General features: G+C 42.1%; 1 long non-coding RNA gene across 1 annotated transcript; it reads left to right on the forward strand.

The window, feature by feature from the left end:
• The first annotated feature begins 5,620 nt into the window (after positions 1-5,620).
• On the forward strand, positions 5,621-7,852 carry LOC139433084 (uncharacterized). Its single transcript, XR_011642645.1, has 3 exons — positions 5,621-5,718; positions 6,432-6,511; positions 7,063-7,852. It is a non-coding gene; the product is annotated as an uncharacterized lncRNA (long non-coding RNA).
• Positions 7,853-14,646: the final 6,794 nt, after the last annotated feature.

The following is a 14,646-nucleotide window of genomic DNA, read 5'->3' on the forward strand; positions in this document are numbered from 1 at the left end:
CTTTTCTCCCTTATCTTTGTTTAGTTTCCTCCGGCTTACTAATCCGTGCTTTTTTTTTGGTTTAGGTCCCCCAGTTTTTTTACAAGTTGTCGTTCATAAACATTTAGAGCTGAGCTTAAATTTCCTAGAGCTTCATCTCCTCCCACTCTGTCTTCTTCTATCATTTTTTTTTATGGAGGAACCCGAGGTCGGCACAAGCCTTTTTCTTGTCTCCCCGTTTGAGTCCACTGAGAATCAATCTCTCAGTCTGTCTCCATTGCTCTCGGAAACTTCCGGGAATTGGGACGTGTAAATCTTTATTTTCAAACTGTCCCTCCATGGTGATTATATCTTATTTATCTGACTAGGTTGCTATGTGTTCAGTGTTATTTATTAATATATTGGACAATACTCGTCGTTACTCCTAACGCAGTTAATGTATTTATTTAACTGTCCTGCCCTTAATTCAAATGTGTAACTATTTTGAGTGTAAAAAACTGCAGTATTACACCCCCACTTTGAATGATGTATATTTATATATATATATATTATATTATATTAATCAAGAAGTACTACCAGAAGCACTTATAATGCTATTCACGGACTGGCTTACCGAAAGGCAGTTGAGTAGTACTTGAAATGTTTTGGCTCTATTAACCCAGATATATATTTCAATTATCCTGTGTTCTTATTTTTTATTTTCCTAGTCTAACGCACTTATTGTGAGTCGCTTCGGATTAAAGGCGCCTGGTCAACTGGAATGTACTAATGCAAGAAGTACTACAAAATACCTCCACCAGATGGCGGCACCTCACCAGTTCCACCTCACTTGAGGGGAAAGATGCTTCTGAGAGCAACCAGCTTAAACTATGCGTATTTATCTGGTCTTTTCTCCCTTATTTATTAGTAGTTATTCACATAAAATTATTCCCCGTACAGTCTATCGAGCTTTTTTGGTGCGATGTTTATTTCAACAGATAATGCGACCTTAGAATGCGCTTCGACACGGCTTTTCAGCTATGTGACATCCTCATGGAGCCGAAACCCAGGTCAACAGAATCCTTTATCGTCACGTTTAGCTTCTTAGATTAATAACCCCACAGAACAAGAGAACGAGATTCCGTTCGTTTCAAAATGGCTTTTTGAAATTTGCGTATCTCCTCTTGGTATTTAATTACATATAATACACTCCAGCGTCCTATGAGGCTGAAGAAGTATTATTCAGTTTCGCCCTGGATGGATATCTTTTCAGGAAATCCACTTGGCTCGCACCGACTGAAATTGCCGACTTGATTTCTTTAAAAATCAACGGGGCCCTTCACCATTTCTTACATTTCTCGTCGCTTCACGTGTAGCATCCTTAAGGTTCTCCGCCTTTGCTTTATCATCATAGAGTAGTCCAAAGTTACCTACTTTATTCTATATGTACTGCATAATTATACCACAATTATAGTCCGTCGTTACCTATCTATGTTAATGTATGCAGTACACTATCTTATGAGATTAGTAGTCCGTCGTTACCTACCTATACTAATATATGCATTGCATTATTTAATCATCTAGTCTATGACACTGAGAAATATTCCTGACAACTCTAAAAAATTTGAATATATCCAAATCACAGATTTCGAGTGTAACGGGTATCCGTGCTTACCTGTGTTTTTGTATAGAGCTCTGTTTTTAGTTGTCAGAAGTATTTCGAGGTGCCCCCCTGGACTGCTTCGTCCGCTGGCTCCTGATGTGACTCCCTGTGAACTCCCACTCGCTAACGTCGGGTCACCACTTGTTGCGAGGTGGGGGTTTTTACAACCCAACTCCTCACCGCGTGTTGTTTTGACGAGTCCTGCTTGAAATCATAACAGGGAAGGAATTAGAAGACAACAGGATACCAGTTAAACAATAATCCGTTTTAATTAAACAAAGTAGTATAATGCAATACGATATAATATAATACATTACTTATACAATTCAAAGAGTCATATAAGCAATGTGTGGAGTACTCCCGCCCTTATTCACGCACTGCGGACATCCTATTCGTCTTGACAGCGTATGAAGAGAGAACTAACCACCAGAAAAACATTTCCCTAGTGTAAAGAAGGGGTGGCGTTTCATTGGGGAGATACCAAAACGCTATCTCACAGGGAAATCAGCGTCTGGCAGCTTTGAAAGCCACAGGTGTTGGGAAGGCACCCCATTAAAACTCAAGGAAAATGTCCCTCCCCATTTGTAAAACTTATCGATGGTTTAACCCAGAAAACATTATCAGGGATAATCTTTACACTCCAAACAGAAATCACCCTTAATTCTGCATCTTCCTTCTTCACAAATAGCTTAAAACACTCTTTTGATAAACAGGTAAAAAGTCAAAGAAAAAACTATTGTGCTCATCTATTTCTAACAAAAAAGGGAACATTGTTTCAGAAATCTATAAAAAACCTCTCTATATTGGAGAGGAAAAATGTACCTTTTGTTCCTTCAACTATTAACACACAGGAATGTATAAACTCACACATACTTATTCAAGATACATAGATTTCCTTAAAACCTGGCCTGCCAGAGATCTCAAACAGAATTTCCTCTCCCCACACCACACACCCTGTGCTGCATACCTCGACCTCCCCCACTGCAATAAAACTCATTTTTTACAGCCCTTTGTCTCTCGCCATTTTAGTCCTCACATTTATGAAAGGATCAAAACAGAGAAATCAGTATAAAACACAAACACAGGTATTGCTTGAACAGTATTCACTTAACTGCTACTATTTGATAATTACCAGGGAACTCAACAGACCTCTTTTAATGTCTGGAAAGTGCAACAAGACTTTCTGCCCTTTTACATGTATCACAGTTCTTTGGTACAATATCTCACATCAATTTCCACACAGATCATTGATGCAATAACATTTTGACCCAATTCGCCTGACTTGACACATGGAATAAAACATGGGCGTAGGAAGCATCCTCAATGTGGGTGAGACCATTTAACAGGGGGTGTGGGCAGGTGGTGGACCTCACCTCCTCTAGGGGGGTCCGGGGGCATGCTCCCCCGGGAAGATTTGTTTTTAAATGTTGAAGTTAAATGCATCAATCTGGTCCATTTTGAGAGCAAAATTAGGGACTAAATCTATGGCAATCAGTAGGGGCTTGGACTGTGAGCCGTAGGGTCGCCGGTTCCAGTCCCCGACCAGACCTATTTGGAGTATGGACTTCTACTTGGAGAGGTCCCAGTTCACCTCCTGCCGTGGTGCCCTTGAGCAAGGGACAAGACATCCCCCTTCCCCCCTCACTCCCATTGCTCTGCGGGCGCTGTACAAGAGCTGCCCACTGCTCCTAGTACTAGACTCCTGGTACTAGGATGGGTTAAAAGCAGAGAACACATTTCACTGTGTGTGCTGTGTGCTCTGCATGTGTGACCATTAAAGAGGGTTTCATCCCTCAGTTCTTCTTCTTCTTCTTCTTCTTCTTCTTCTTCTTCTTCAACACCCATATAAAACAGAACTGTAAACAGATTAACTTTTTCTTTCAACATTTATTTGAACAGCAAGTGGAGGCAAAAGTGACTGCACCCAAAACAATAAACCTGCTAGCTAACTAGCCTACACTCAGTAACAGAATGTGGGCAACACGTTCTTCTCCACAGCCGCGCGACCTCTGAGTCAGACGTCACTTCCCCCTTTTCTATCCTACGGGTACAGCCGTACAGCCACTCCCCCTGAACCCTGTTGTAACAACATAATACACTTTTTGGGGATGCAGCTTGGGATGTGAGGGCATGGCTTAGAAAGGGCATGTCGCCTTCTGTCCTGCCAGTGTTGGCAGGACATTAATTAAAATGTCGAACTCGGACTTCATTTTAAGGACATTTCGGCCAGGGGTGTAGAGCTATATTTGTTTAAGCACCGGATTGGCAAAACAGGAGAGTGTGTGCACCAGTCTGCCTTGATCTATGTATTCATGTCTGTGACTCTCACAGTATCTGCTGCCCACAGCTGTTTTATAGAAGGAACACCTCCTTCACTTCATGAAATCTCTGCAGCAGCACCAGGAGGCAGCGGGAGGGTTAACTCAGCCTCTGAGAAGAGGAGCGTGCAGTGCCTTTCACGCACCGCCTTTCACGCACCGCCTTTCACGCACCGCCTTTCACGCACCGCCTTTCACTGTGTTTACCTTCAGAATCATTAGAAAGGCTAAAGAGCGGTGTGGCTGATGTGTTTTAACCACACACACCTCTATACACACACACACACACACACACACACACACACACACACACACAATTTAAACGCTGACTTTTGTTCCTCCATGTTACGTTGTTATTGTTTCACTGAGCGGACCCGCACATTTTTTTCAACGCTCCCCTTTTTGGTCCATCTGCGCGGTTTTGTGCGCTGTGATAATTCGGCTGTACCTAAGTAATGAATATTAAATGTTGTGAGGAAATCTTTCCACCAATAATTCCAATAAGTAATCCAAGGATGTATTCACTTCAGGTTTACGAAAGTAACTGTAATCAGATTACTCGTTTTTCAAATGTAACGCGAGCTGAATACAGTTACTTGATTTTTGTATTCTGATTACGTAACACCGTTACATGTACTATTCCGTTACAACCCAACCCTGGCCACACCCCACTGGGCTGGGCTGGGCCGGAAGACTTACAAATGTGGGCCGGTAGGATTTAGGCAAAAAAAAAAAGAATCTTTTTTTTTTTTTGGCCCTCCGGCCCACACACAGCACCGGCCCACCGGGGAAACTCCCGGTATTCCCAATGGCCAGTCCGCCCCTGTCTGCTTTGCTGGTTGAGGGGGTGCACCGCGTGCACCCAAAACCGGCTCCTTCTCCTCCCCCCCACCACCGTCTTTCAAGAATACATGCCAGCGTTCTCCTCCGGTTTACAGGCACTGTAAATTATATATATATATAGAATAATTATGATGATGAATGCATATTTTTTTACCACTAAAATACAGCAACACATCTTTGATTCATTTCGTTTATAACTGGAATATTACAATTATTATTAACTGTGTCTGTAGTCTACAACACAACACAATAGGAAATAACAACAATAAACATGATTTAAACAGACACAAACATAAACCATTTAACTACGTAGCCTAGAAGTACAAATGTCCAGGAAATATTACAAAATCAACAACAACTGCGAGGCTGCACACACAACGCTCTGCTTCCGCAACGTTTTGAAACACGCCTGGTGGGTTATGACCAAGCGGCAAACTGTGGGGTAGAGCCGTGAAGCCAATACGGAAGTGTCACACACTGCAGTTCATATATTGGCCGATAGGCGATGGCTGCAGAAAGGAGCAATTTCCATAGACCCCCATGTTAAAATGCCCAACTTTACAGCAGAAAAAAACATGTTTCTCTCCCTGGCTCCATACATTTTATTATCGATATAGTTAGATTCCACCTTCATGATTATGGATCTGAGAGTGAATTGTTTTCTAATGCGACCCTTTTATTTATATTAGGTCTTAAAGTTTGGGCATAAATTAGGGCGTGGTCACATTGAGTGACCGCTCTGTCAAGTGCCTGCCGCTGTTAGCTTCTTGTCTCTCTGCTAGCTGCTCCGTGAAGCTACAGGGACTCTGCCTGTTCAGCTCATCCAGGAAACACAACCTGTAGCCGGCCGTGGTTGTTTGTTCTTCATGCTTATATATCGGACTATTGTGACTCGCTCTGCCGTTAAAACAGACGGTGCATGAATGCGGTTTTGCGGTAAGTGAAATTCGAGTGCTTTATTTATGTGTTAATGATTTTAATCAGCTACGTAATGAATGGTAAGGCTTGGGTTAGCATGTAAGCTAGTGGTAGCTACATCGGTGCTAACGATTGTAATCGTACCCTCCAAGTTAAAATCATAGACTGTATATATAAAGGTTAAAACGAAATAGACAAGTGTTAAGTGGGATAATACTGTTGAACAAACGGCTTCTGTTTGAGGTTGATAAAATAAGGTTACATCCTTGTAGCCTAACTTAGAGATATTTTATTATGTAGGAGGAACTGTATGCACCGCTAAGGTTAATTTAAATTGGCTATGCTCAAGTATGTAGACAAGTTAATATCGAAGTAGTTATGTGAAATCAACCTCACAATAAGATATGTGTATATTACAATTATTAATGTCATATTTCAAGATGATTACTTAGATATTACAATATGGTTGGTTGAGCTGGAGTTCATTATCGAGCTTACACGTTAACGTCACAGTCATCTGAAGAACGAACCCAAACCTTGTTGTTTTTATTAATTGCATTACCAAATGGGTATCAAATAAACAGTAAGCATTGGTAACACAACTTCCAAAGTTACAGTAAAATAAAAAGGACCCTGACTCGGACAATACACAATCCAACATGTTCAACAGAAGAGAATCAGTTATATTGTTTGTACACATGGTACTTTACATATATATCTGTTTGTTTAAGGTGTCCAGGTGATGCAGACAGGCTGGACCAGAGAGTGAGAGACAGAACTGGACTCCTCACAGCAGTGAACTTCAGCACAGGTACAACGACTCTTTTTTTCTTACTGTACAAAGAATCAAGAAAGATATTGGTTTAAATGAATTAAGTATTGACTTAAATACACTGATATACATTCCAATAAACAATACTAAATACTAGATCACCTACACATCAGTTAAGTTGAGGGGTTTTTCCATGCAAAAAGTTACATTTAGATATTTAGCAATATGACTTTGTCAGCTTTCTAATGTAATGTATTGAAGGCAAAGATTTATCTCTCAATATTGTCTGTAAAAAACGTGGTAAAAGTTATTCTTTCAGTGAGACAACAGAGCAAGCTTCTACAGTTGCACTACGTTTTGATAACAGTTAAATATTATTTTGATAATAACATATATTTCAATGTTGATGAACTTCATACTGTTCATTCATAATCTGATTGTCTTTGTAGCTCATTGTTTAAATTAAAAAAAAACATTACAATTACAAAATAATGATATCTACAGCCCCTAAACACACAAACACACCGCTTTCATAAATAACACACTTGTTCTGCAATAATATGTTTTATGTTTCCTGTCATTTTTGTTAGGAAAGGACATGCCTGAAAGACACGACATGTTCTCCTTCTCTGAGGGTCCAGAAGAACATCCAAGAGGATCATTAAAGGCTGATGTTATGAGATTTTAAGACCAGTACAGGACATTCACTAAGAAACTACTTTTATTGTAAAAACAGTCAGCTGATCGAATGCACCTATTTCCACATCTACACTCCATCAGCTGATTATTTCTATTTGCCTCACTTTATGAGCTTCACATCACTTGTGCCTTGTACCGCAGAGTTTGCAACGTCACAAATAAATGGGGCCAATCTTCAGTCAGATGTGAATGTGTAATCTAACACTTTCAGTAAGAATAATGGACAAAAGGAGTGCAAATACAAATACAATTTATTGAAATGTGAACCAAAAGTTAATCAAATGTTTTAAATAAAAAGCACATATGGACAGAAGGTGTAAACCTATTAAATGTATAAGTAAACACATTTAGTCAAATAAAGTGACAGACTAGGCCTGTGCAGTTGGTATCAGCTTTGCCCAGCATGGGCTCCTTCATCAGCCCTGGTCCTCCTCGCTGAGGAAAGACCCTCAGTCCTCTCCAAACCAACAGACAGGACGTCCATCACACGGAGGTTTCTCCCTGAAGTCTCTGCAGCTCTCTGGACACCATGCTGTCTCAATCCGTCCACACTGAATATGAGAGGGGGGAAATGAAAATAATAAATGCTTTAGACAATAAGAAACATAAAGTTGACTGTTGAGTTGCTCAGTTTTTTTAGATTGTCAATACTATTACTGTATAACTAATATCTCAGGTTAAGAGGCACATTCAAATAAAGATTGGTCTTTTGAATTGTTTGTCTAAAGTCAAGGATCTAGAACTGGTACTTATTTTTAATGATAGTCTGGTTATTATGCTGTTTGGAGGAGGCATCACAGGTAAGAGCACTAATTAGCTACCATCACATGTACCTTAGCTTGACTTAAATGTATTAAACGTATGGTTAAGTGATATCAAAATATAAATAACTAATGTCATGCAAACATATTAATATTTGCTTGATTCCAGAGTTGAATTTAGCACAATTGCATACAAACGTTAAGGGGTTTTAAGATTCTGAAGTATTATGCTAAAAACTCAATAACTTAGATTATTATTTATAGTTTTGCTGAATAGTTTCATGGCCGCTTACCTTAGAAACGTAAAATGCGAAGGCAGTGTGCAGATGGGGAGCATGTTAGCTTAGCTTGGTAGCTTCAGCTAGCTCTGGAACTTCCAGCTGGGTGGCAGCAGGTCCCGCCTCGGCTCCGCCTCTTTGCCCTTATTTGGAGAAGGCGGGAGTTGAACTCTGACCTCACTGTTGAGCCGTTAGTGGCCGACTCCGCCTACTAAAGGCTTCACGGCAACTCTGCAGAATCCTATGGGTGACGTCACGGACCCTACGTCCATTTATATATACAGTCTATGGTTATGACGCAGGAGGAGGTCGCAGCGCGGCGCAGCGCGGCGCAGTCGCAGCGCGGCGCAGCCGCTTCTGGTGGGATCAGGGCGGCCGTAACACGGCCGTAACACGGCCGTAACGCGGCCGTAAAGCAGCCGTAACGCGGCCGTAACACAGCCGTAACGCGGCGCAGACGACCCTGTGGAATCTAGGGGTTAGAGAGGTAAGCTCTGCCTTGTAGAGATCTGCTTCTCTTTAGTGCCATAAACATCCTGCTTAACTTCACTCTCTCCTGCAGCCAATTTGATCTCTACTTTAACAAATGCCAGGTTAGGGAAAATATCCTTAACAACTTGATTATTATTTTTATTTCAAGTCATTTAGCTGACGCGTTTAACCTAAGACTTCAAGCAATTTGGGGTTGCTCCGACTCCTCTGATTGGTTGAGGCACAGTCCTCCCTTTTCCTTCTCCTGCTTTAAATCTGGTTCAGCATAATACATCAATCAATGAAATCATATAAAGCCAAATATTACAAAAACACATTTCAAATTATTTTAAATAAAAAAAAACTGTAGGCTTCAAGGACATGTAGCACCCTCCTTTCTCTTCTTGTTCCCCCCTCTTTTTATTTGTGTCATTCCTAAATTCCTATGCTCCCTTTCTTCACAGTGAGTGCCATACTGAGTCTTAACATCAGGACTTTGTTGGGGAGGACTCAGAAAGATGTGTCACCATGGTAACCCACGCATCGTCTCACAGAAATACAGTACACACAAAGTACACAAACACACACTTGCATGCCATCTGTGCTTGTGTGTGTGGGTGTATGTGGGCATGCTTGCTCGTGTCCATTCTTAGCTACTGTGAATGCATGTGCAGCTACATTATAAATGTTTTACTGTAAAATGAGCATGAATAAAAGAGACGGAGAAAGTGAGGAAGGGAAAGGAGAGTTCAGTCAGAGGCCAGAGAAGTGTTTGACAGATTCTCTCAGCACTTGAGTGTCAGTGAGTGCATACGCTGTGAATGGAAGGAATTAATGAATGAGCTCAGCTTTCAATATTACTGCATGATTCTTAAACAAATCTGAGCCCCCACTCTGCATGTGTACAGTATCAATGTTTTTTTTCTTCACATTCGCATGAGAAGCAGTATTGACTTCACCTCACAGCATTTACATGGAATGGAAATGTTTATCCTCACTCTGTACACAATTCAGAATCTTCATTTAACCCTCCTGTTGTGTTTGTTTCCCCCCCCCTTACTTTGGTGTTCGCAGTCAAATTTGACCAGTCCTGTTTTAACTGCTATTACATTAACACAAAAACCATCATCACCAAATTTCATTTAACACCCTTTCAAACTGTACATATTGTATCAGACTACTGGTAGACATGAAAAACTGCAGTAAATAGACAAAGAATTGTGTGTGTGTGTGTGTGTGTGTGTGTGTGTGTGTGTGTGTGTGTGTGTGTGTGTGTGTGTGTGTGTGTGTGTGTGTGTGTGTGTGTGTGTGTGTGTGTGTGTGTGTGTGTGTGTGTGTGTGTGTGTGTGTGTGTGTGTGTGTCGAACACAACAGGAGGGTTAACCCATCTTGGTTGAGGAGCAATCAACCAATCATCCCCAGGGGAAGTGTGGGGCTCTGGTGCTTTGCTCAATGGCATCCAGCAGTACAGAGGAGGGGAACTACCAGTATCAGTGCATAATATGTTGGGGAATTTGTGTTCTTTTGTTTGAAGACCAAGAGTTAGTCTAAAGAAGACCAGAGGCCTGTACGACGAAGCCGGTTCAACATAACCAGTTGGCCTAATCCAAAACATACGCGCTCTCGCTAAACTGTCCTACGACGCGGGTTATCAAGTGGATCGCTCAAGCCAGCCGTGTCCTATCTAGTTAGGTGCGCGTTCACATGAAAGGGGTGGTATTTGGAGCATTCGACCAATCACAAACATGGAGAAGCGTACTGACAGCGCAGCGCGTCATACTTCCTGAATGAAAAGTCAACTATAATATTAGACAAATATGAAGACGTTAAACTTTAAACATCCATGACTTAAACACTTTATCCAGGATCAAAGCCACATAGCTGCACCTGCAAGGTGAATACAGCTGGTAAAAGAAAAATTTTAGGAACCTTACAGACACTTGGACTCAAACGCACAACTCAAAATAAAGTTTGTTCAAAAAAAAGTCTTTACTTTGGGAAAGTATAAAGTGCAAACAAAAAATCACTCCTGAGAGGCAAAACGTATCAAAGCAAATTACAAACTAAATAAACTTGACTATGGTCACAAAGTACATTAATCTCTTGGCGAGACAAGCTGGCTCTCGAAATGGCACAAGGCACAAGACGAGCTGGCACAGGACAAAAGGAGACAGGACTATTTATACATGAGGTAAGGGGGAACAGGTGGAAACAATCAGGGGCGGGGCAGACGCTGACGATGGCGGGAAAACACACAAAGGGAGGAAGTAAGGGGACCTGAAATGAGAGACAAGAGGTAAGTACAAAATAAAACAGGAAGTGCAATGACAGGACTAGACAGGTGAACAAAAAGACTTGACTAAACATAAATCTAACCTGGGCTATGAACTAAACGTGAAACAATAACATGAACCTGATTAACATGACATGAACAATTTAGCAGACAGGACGGGATGTTACAAAAAAGTGTTTGAATGCGTACATTAACAGGTTTATGATATCACTGCCCCGTCTAAGACACCAGTGGATCTGACTTTAATTACATTTGTCTCGAGTGTTTCATCAACTTAATGTGTTGCTTAAAATAATACTTCTGCATACAGTATGTGACACTGTGAGTGTTGCACGGCCAGATACGGCTCAGCTGACTCAGATAAGGAGATGAATGATAATGGGACACATCGACGTCTGCACTCACAGTGCTGCGGACTGTAGGCAACGTAATGTTACTTTGATCCGTTTACTTATGTTGTGGCAGATATTTAATTAAGCTTTCTTAACATAATAGTATAATAGTCGGATTGCTCTGAAGATGGGAGGTGATATTCTATTCATTTTCACGTTCACACAGTCGGTGATTTTGGGCGGCCGTCTTTCCTGCAACGGCAGTTTAAACTATATTTCCTCCGCACACTGAGCTCTGATTGGTCAGCAGGCGTGGTGCTTTCGCTGAGTTGATCTCTTATCTTGGAATCTATCCTGCATCGGAGCACAGACAGGTTCCAGGATAAGTCACCATGGAGATCTAGCCCGCTAAAAAGTGAACCAGCTTCGTAGTACCGGAAATCCCAGAAGTTATCTTGCTAAACGAAAATCCTGCTTCGTAGTATACCCCCCTGCTCCGGAGCAGGCTAGCCGCACAGCATAAGTTACCATGGAGATCTAGCCCGCTAAAAAGAGAACCAGCGTCGTAGGACCGGAAACCCAGAGTTTTCCCTGAAGTTAGCTCGCTAAGCGAAAATCCGGCTTCGTCGTACAGGCCTCAGGAAGCTTCTCCAAGAGTTTAACAGTATTTATTAATGCAATGGAAGGGAACACAGCTGTGGGTCCTAAATTCAATTCACTGGTCCACTGTCCACTTTAAGCCGTTAGCTGTCTGCAGTAGAATGAATGAAAGAGAGCGTTTCTCTCCCTAACAACGTGTTTCATAGCGTATTTTAGTCTTCATCCATTGGATGACGTCGACGGGGGCGGGTCTTCTTCTCTAGTCCTCTGATGACTTAGCCATGGCACATTTCTTACGATATTTATTATACAATTCTTCGAATGTTTATTGGTCATAAAACACATAATAATAGTAGTAATGCAGCGTCGATGAGTGAGAGTTTGAGACGGTGTGTTTAGTATGTGTACGAAATTAAAATCATTGTTTAATGACGTAATTTAGTTTAAACATACTGTAAGCTTAAAACTGTTTTATTCTGAAAATATTTCATTTCCGGTTAGCATTGGCTTGTAGCTAACGTTGTTGCTGAATGATTAAATGAATGTACAGTTTTACAGTGAAAAGCTTTATTGAAAGGTGTTGTTTACAATGACGTCACTTCCGGTTCCATGCTAAAAATGATTACAGCCGTTAAAATGCATTAAATAAAAAGTCATGAATGAGAATACGAGGAGAAAAGGCGCGTGGAGTTATACAATGAACACACAACGTCTAAATCCTCTGATTTACGCGATATCAGACACAGAACTCGAGGAGGGAGGACCCCCTTTCGTCAGAGCCGCCAATGAGAGGAGGAGCCAGGAATTGGATATTAGCTCGCTTCACGTAGAATCGCTCGCTCTTCTTCCCTCCCTCCCTCACGAACATGGCGCTGTGTTCCTGATTTGCTCTGTTTGTTTCAAATCCACGTTACTTTATTAAATTACCCATTTTTAACCTTTTCGAGACTACATTGTCTCTTTTTAACTTCCTCCTGGACGCGAGAACAACGATCACAATCTTCAATGTCTATCTCTAGCAAGCTCATGTATGGGTTTCGAGAAGAGTTAATACTACTTTTACTTTACAATTAACATGACTGCTCCCTAGTCATGGCGGCCGTGAGGCTCGCCCCAGTGCAAGCTATGTTCATGTCTGTCATACTTTTGTCTGCCCTATATGTGTGTAAAGTTTCATGTGTTATCCAATACACCCGCTGGGACCTACTAAACTTCAGACACAACCAACATGCAGATTTGGAGTCATCAACGTCTTTCCCGAAGGAAATATTACCTGTTTCACCTGGCCTCCCAACGCCATGGCAGAAAACCGGCAAAGGGAGCAGGCGCTCCGGTGTCCTATCGCGGTTCAAGAGGCGCCCATACCGACCCCCACTCCCTGCCCTTCTGCTGTCAAATGTAAGATATCTCAGGCACAAGATGGATGAACTTCACCTCCTGATCCAGTCAAACAAAACCTACGGTGACTGCTCCGCCATCTGCCTGACTGAAACCTGGCTGGATCATTCGATTCCCGACCAAGCAGTATCACTCGCAGGATACACACTCCACCGAGCCGACAGGTCAGTGGAACTAACACACAAATCTAAAGGTGGTGGAATATGCATTATGGTCAACCATCGCTGGTGCACAAACTCCACCTCGCTAAGCCATGCATGTTCCCCACTTCTGGAGCATCTAACTGTCAAATGCAGACCCACCTACCTTCCCAGAGAGTTTGCATCGGTAATCATAATCGGTGTTTACATTCCACCTGAGGCTAACACCACCATGAGCGATCTAGCCAGTCACATCTCCTCCGTGGAAAACGCACATCCAGACGCAGCAATAATTGTGTTAGGCGACTTCAACCACACCAATCTGTCCACGGAGCTTCCCAACTACCACCAGCAAGTTACCTGCCCCAGCAGAGGAAACAACACACTCGACCACTGCTATACTCCACTCAAGGAGGCTTACCGTGCTTCTGCGGGAGCTCCGCTCGGCAAGTCGGACCACGCAATGCTGCTGCTTATCCCGAAGTACAAACAACAATTAAAATCCTCGGAAACACCAATAAAATCCTCTAAGTCCTGGTCCACAGAAGCCATCGAAAAGTTGCGTGGATGCTTCGCATGCACTGATTGGGAAGTTTTCAACGCAGCTGGGGACCTCCATGCCTACACCGACACAGTGACGTCATATGTCCAATTTTGTGAGCAGCTGTGCATCCCGACAAAAACAGTAAAACAACACAACAACAATAAGCCCTGGTTCACCAAAGAAATTCAACAATTAAGAAAGGACAAAAACTATGCATACAAATCCGGAAATAAAGAGGACTATATGGCTGCAAAATACAAACTTAGATCTGGAATAAGAAAAGCCAAATTCAATTATGCTTCAAAAATAGAACAGGAAATTTCAAACAATAACACTAGGACAGTTTGGAAAAAACTTCAGGTCCTCACCAAATACAAAACAAAGCCTCCCCCCACACCTGAAAATGACCATCAGCTTCAGGACAAACTGAACGCCTTCTACAGCAGGTTTGATCATTCTCCAGTTGCTCCACGATCACCCCCCCCCCTCCCCCACCATTCCTCATCAAAGAGGCAGAGGTGAGGTGCACGTTCAGGAGACTGAAGAGAAACAAGGCGGCAGGCCCAGACAACATCAGCCCTGCGGCACTCCATCACTGTGCTGCAGAACTGGCCCCTGTTTTCACCAACATCTTCAACTCCTCCCTCTGCCAGTGTTC

This window comes from Pseudochaenichthys georgianus, chromosome 24 (genome assembly GCF_902827115.2).
Source record: "Pseudochaenichthys georgianus chromosome 24, fPseGeo1.2, whole genome shotgun sequence".
NCBI classification, from domain to species: domain Eukaryota; kingdom Metazoa; phylum Chordata; class Actinopteri; order Perciformes; family Channichthyidae; genus Pseudochaenichthys; species Pseudochaenichthys georgianus.